The sequence below is a fragment of the Geospiza fortis genome, unplaced genomic scaffold (genome assembly GCF_000277835.1).
Source record: "Geospiza fortis unplaced genomic scaffold, GeoFor_1.0 scaffold84, whole genome shotgun sequence".
Lineage (NCBI taxonomy): Eukaryota > Metazoa > Chordata > Aves > Passeriformes > Thraupidae > Geospiza > Geospiza fortis.
Window position 1 is genome coordinate 227,007 of NW_005054363.1, and position 6,324 is coordinate 233,330.

The following is a 6,324-nucleotide window of genomic DNA, read 5'->3' on the forward strand; positions in this document are numbered from 1 at the left end:
GGCTTCGCATAATTAAAGAAAAAACTGTGCAAAAATAACCCATCTGGGCACCAAAAATATGCCTACATGACTTTCTCTCATACAGTATTTCAAACTCAGGTATATTTTTCTGAATTGGTGTTGCAACTAGATGATTGCTCTGTGATCTTACTATTTCACAGATACTCACTCAAATACTCACTTCTGAACAATAAGTGCATGAGTGATTTGGAATCTTGGCCCATCCAATACTTTCCCACATTTACAAGCCTAAGCCACTCCTCTGCCTGAAGAGGACCATCTCATTTGCTTCATTTAAACCACAGTCAGAGGGTGAGGTAGAGCCTATACACTGTACAGTAGACTGCAACTCAAGCACCCAACAAGATGGGGCTTTTAAACTTTTCTTAACCTGTGTTATGTGATCTTTTGCAATTGCAAGTTGAGAAGCCATGGAGCTAGAAATGTAGTCAGGAAGGGAGAGCCTGATTTTATATCTAGGAGACTGCATGGGGGAAATAGGTAATTTTGCACTTAAAATTCTGTGGATATGTGATCCTTGCTAGTCAGCTAGAACCAAAGTCTCTTCCTCCAAGCGCCTTCCTGAGCTTCAGGGCTGCCTTTCTGTGATTTCTGGCACTGTCAGTTCTTGCTGTCTTTCTGAATGGTGGCAGGATACCACGGTGAAACCTCGGGCTGCCTAGTCTAGCTGGGGTAGCTTTTCAGCCTCCAAATGTGCAGAATGCATAAATCTTCAGCCCCAGATTTCCTCTGAAGAGAGATGATGTCCCCGTGGGTCAGGTTCTAAGTGAAAGTACAGAGCTCTGATGTCACTGTTGTCTGCAGGCATTAGGTATTGCTGGATCAGACTGTGGAGAGTAAGCTATGTAATTCATGTAATAGATGCATAATTTGTGAATCCCTCACAGATTAAGGTCTAAATTAAGGTCTGCTGAGATGTCACTTTCCCTGTGTATGTACATGACTATACAGACTGTGCAGGTGTCTCCTCTGTCACATATCCAGGAAGTGTTTTCCTCTCAGCCTCTGGGTTTTGGGTACATAAGCCCTTTCAAGAAAATGGTTTAAAACAAGATCACTAAATGATCCTATGATCCTATAATGAGAGCTGCTAACTCTGCAATGATACAGTGGGTCTTTTCCTAGTGTCAGATGAAGATGATAACAGTAGCTCAATAGTAGCTTGCTTCTGTTGGTTGTTTTTTTTTCTTTTAACATGAAGGAAACACTTGAAATCATTGTTAAAAGTGTTCAGTGGGTGCAAGACACAATAATGTCTTTATAGTGATACTCCATTATACTACATCTAGAACACTGTGTTCAGATTTTGGCTCTTCCTGTACAAAAAAGGCATTGATAAACTGAAGCAAGTTCAGTAGAGGCTACCCTCAGAATCTGGGCTGGGTTACTTGTCCTTGAGCCTGTGGGACTGGGGCCTCTTCATTCTGGAGAAGAGGCTACTTCAAGGGCATGTAGGAGTTGCTCCTGGTGCCTCTAGGGAGGTCATTAAAGAAATGCAGCAAAGCTCTTCACAGTGGGGCATGGTGTGATATGATGGGCATGATTTGAAACATTTCCTCTTGTCCTATCACAGCAGGCCCTAATAAAAATCCCATCCCCATCTTTCTTACAAATGCCCTTTAATTGCTAGAAAGTTGCTAATAAGATCTGCCTGGAGCTTTTCTTTCTGCAGTCTGAGCAACCTCAAATCCCTCATGTCTTCAGAGGAGAGGTGCTCCAGCCCTCTGACCATTTTTGTGACCCTCCTCTGGACCCAGTACAACAGGTCCATGTCTTTCCTGTGATGCTGTGAAATTAATCTGGGTGGGGGTCTTCTGAGAGCAGAGTACAGATGATCTGTCACATTTCTTTAGGATCATTATCCTATGATCCTATTAAAAAATTAATAAAATCAATATTTTGCTTAAGTATAGAATATACTTTGATTGCAGAACTATCTTTGGTATTAAAATCTTCGTGGATTTATTCATACCCACAGCATATGCAAAAAAATTTCTGGCCTTAGGGACTTTGTGTTACATGCAGCCTGGTGAGGCAGATATGAAGAGCCCCAAGGGGCACCAAATATTCAAGATTAATAATTGTCCTGTGGAAAGGATGTGATTACTCTGAGAATGAATAGTTCATTGCCATATCATAACTGTGGATTTTTATGCTGGTTTATCTACTGTAGAAAATGACAAATCCTTTTCTTTAAACATAATTTTAAATGACTACAACCACTCCTTAGAGTTAGCACATAACTGCAGCCAAAAATGAGACAGGTAAACATCTTTTGTTGCTATTTTGAAAGTCATCCAAATGCAGCACAGACTTCTTTCCCATCATACTCTAATATTGAGAGATTCTGTGATAAGGTGCCACATCTGGATAAGTCAGGAGAAATGAATAAAGACAGAAAATGAAAGGAAGAACTGTTGCAGTTCTATAAAATCCTTTGTCCATTTTCTGCACTGGCTGGGAACAGAGGGGGATCTTCTACCTGCAACATCACAAGCTTAAAAGATTTTTTACTTTCTATTTGTGGACCCATTATTTCACTGAACTGCCACTGACATAGAGAAATGTTGAGCCTACACCTTAAACACCATGAGAGAGTAACTAATGAGAAAGTTGTAACATCTCCTTTGGGTCTTTATTGTCTCATCATCTTCTGGATCATTTCTGTAGAGGGTTGGTGGGTCACACATGAAGGATATGTTCCCTCTCTCATGTCAGGGACATATCCTTTCTAATTTTTCCTCAGAGAGGTTGTAATGTCTGAAAACAATGCAGTTGGTGTATTCCTTGCAAAGGAGCTACACTTCCTTTACTTCAATGAGGTGTGCACTCAAGCACACTCCAAGGAGGCAACAAATATCAGAAATATTTTTCTCTTACAATAGGATTTTGCAGTTTAGCAATTTGCTTGTCAGTGAGATTATAATTTAGTAAGTCACACTTAGATAAATGGGGAGGGAGGGTGGTTAGGACATCTTATTTTTGTAATTTTTTCTAATATTATATTTCAGCTGCAAACAGACACAGTTGCTTCCATCTGCCTGAAGTTTTATCATGCTGTTTTAGTTGAACATGATTTTCATGATCTCTAAGTCTAATTACAATTTTTATTCTTCAGAGATTTTTAAATCTTTTTACTTCACATTCTAATGCATTAAATTTCTGAGTGTTATGTTCCTATGGTGCTTAAATCTCCACTCAGTACAGTATATTTCCACTGGCTTGAATGGACCAGCTTGCTAAATTATATATATATTCTAGAAAGTTGTATAGGCATATGAGCAAAAAGTAATTATTTCTTAAATTGAGAATATTAACTTTTAATTTAAATCAATTTATTCATTAATATAGAAGAATTCCTAAAATATCTCTGGTTGAAAGGTCCCTGTAAAGATCATTGAGTCCAACTCCCTACTGCTTGCAGGACTAACTAGAAATAAACCATATGACTAAAAGCTTTATCCAGATGCTCCTTGAGCTCTGACAGGCTTGGTTCCATGACCTCTTTCCTGGGGAGACTGTTCCAGTTACCAGCCATCCTCTGAGTGAAGAACCTTTTCTTGATGTCCAATCTGAACTTGCCCTGATGCAGGTTCAATATATAATATTCAATATGCAACATCAAAACTGCCATTTTCGGTATGTCAGAGGTCTGTTTAGTTGATTTTACCTCAGTGGTAGTAGTTTAAAGGTCAGTATAGGAGCAGTGCTTCTCAACTACTATACTTTTCTAAGCTGTAAGTAGTAGATGTTTGTGGACATTTTGAACTACGGTTTCAGAAATAATTAGTCAAATTTTCTACTACCTGTTTTTTCAGTACATTTTTAGGTTCTAAAAACTTGGCTTTTCTTTTTTGATCCCATTTGGTAAAAAAAAATAGTTCTGTCCTTCCCTGTTCCTCTGTAAAAATATAGCATATTAACATGTTATTGTTATTAAATTTACTTGTTATCAACTATTTTCCTAGATAAAATCAATAAATAAACTTAACAAAACAAAAAAATACCCAAGCCTTCATGACAAACTGTGATTTAGTATCTAATGTTAAGCTGGAGAAGCTGCTGAAAATATTTCTGTAGTTGCTCTTAGCTGTGATTACCAATAGTGTGATAGAAAAGACATATGCATACTTTTCATGTTCATCTTTTACTCTGTCTGAGCTCTGGACACTTTGTGAGAAAATAATGTTAAGTTTTTCTCTCTGGCGCCAAACAAAGCATTTTCAGTTATCACAATAATCCCTTTGAACTGTCACTGAGTGATGGAGGGTGTAAGCAGAAAAACACATGGGGAATTAAAATTTTTAAACAGGAGGGTCCAGGATTTCCAGGCACATGTGATTCCTGAAATACTTTTCCCATATATGTGAACAGCTGAATTACAACAATTATCACTCAATCTTTCCTTGGGAACTGGTTCTGTTTTACACATGCCATGTTTGGTTCAGAACTCTTCCTTATTTAATGAGAAAAAACCATCTGCATTGGCTCTTGCGCTAAACCTGCCTCACTAGGACCAGCAAGTGCGTGCAGAATACTTTTATTTACAGAGATCCAGGGGTTTAGTTATTGTTTGCTAGTTTTGCTTTTCTCTAAGTTTGGCCATTTTGTGATTTGTTTTTCTGTCTGAATTTGAGCACTTTCTTCCCATTGTATATTGGAATAAGGACAAGAAGAATTGTTCTGAGTTTGGCTTTGACTTTCACACTTGAAAATTCATGCTACCAGCAACCAAAGTAGTTTTTATACCAGGAGTAAAGTGAAGCTTAGCTCAGGGGCATCATTAAGAGCAGTTAGTGATTTTGTTGGTGGCATAAACATCAAAGATTTGTGACCCAGCCACTAAGAACTTATTTCATTATGCATTTAAATATTAATTATCATTTATTACAAAATAAAAAGAGGCTGTTACAATACTTTTCTAATTGTATGGCATAGACTATATATCTCCTTCTTTTTAAACCAATTAAAACCATTCATCCCCTGAATATTATTAAATTATGTTAATATCAGACTTCTTATTAGGAACCTGGTGATATATGAGCAAAGTGAAATAAATTCAGTAATACAATTATAAGGTTAAACCCAAGATTAGTAGTGAAAAGCAGTCTCTAGTAATTGCCTGTGATTACTTCTACTTGCAGAATGCCAGGCCACTGCTTTTCTAATATGCTGAATCAATATTCTTACAAACTCTGCTTTTCATGGTTTATAAATAAACATTCAACATTTTGTGAGAGGCATAAATAAAGGCCAATATTGAATGACACAGTGATTCAGAATGTAGTTATTGCAGGGGGGAGGGAATATGACATGGTGATAAGTCAGGTAATTAAAAGCCAAAACAAATTGTACTTTAAGCCTGGAAAATTTGATTTGCAGGGTATGACAGATAAAGAGCTATGTGTCCTGTATATTTTAACTTCATTGGCTGAAGAGATTTGGATGTTAAAGCCACAGAAGGAAAGGAAATCTAAAAAGACAATGGTATTTAGCAAACTTTAATCCTCAGTTCAAATTGTTGGTTTAGGAACAGCCCAGCTGAGCAAGCAGAGCTTTTATGATTGCATCACTGTCTGTTCTTTTAAGGGTTTTTCCAGTCATTAATTATTTGAATTTTCATTGAGTTAACATATATTTACAAGAACTGGATCACACTGTGACATGAATGGGGCCACATTATTTTTTTCCTCTTCCTTTCCCTTGGTGTTCCTCAGGCAGGGAGCCCAAGGATTATCCAACCAGGGGAGTTTCAGAGCTGTGATGTGTCTGTGGCACAAAAGCAGGAATGAATTGTATCCACACTTGAGTTCTTTCTGGGAAGTATCCTTTGAACTGTGGTTCTTCAGCTGTGCTGAATATCTTTCCTTCTTTTTTGGAAAGAAAAGGCACATAAACTGATCTAGTTAATTGCACACATTTCATGGAGAAATAAAAGATGCCTTCCAGATATCCCAGACATACTGCAGGTGCACTGATCTATTTTCCACTTTGTGTGCGCTGGAATCATCAGATGTTCCAGAAGAGCAGTTCAGAAGAAAAGGCCTAAAATGAAACAGCAGCTTCAACAAAAGGAAGAAGGCAGTAGGAGGTGTACAAAAGCTGTGGTCTATGTCCTACCTATAACAATTGTTATAGGTAGGACATAGCCTAGCCTCTCCATTTCATAGGTCTTTAAATATCATTCAGCTACCTTGGTATTGAACTTAATAACCCAAGTTTAACTGAGTCATGTTGCTCAGTAGGACAGTCAGTCTTGCCGAGTATCCCTCTAGGTAGCTCTGCTGTTTGGGTTTATTCCTG

General features: G+C 37.8%; 1 protein-coding gene across 1 annotated transcript in view; it reads left to right on the plus strand.

Annotated features, from left to right (window-relative positions):
• GPC6 (glypican 6) overlaps window positions 1-6,324 on the plus strand; it is a 503,396-nt gene that overhangs the window by 174,462 nt on the left and 322,610 nt on the right. The gene's annotated exons all lie outside the window — the stretch shown is intronic.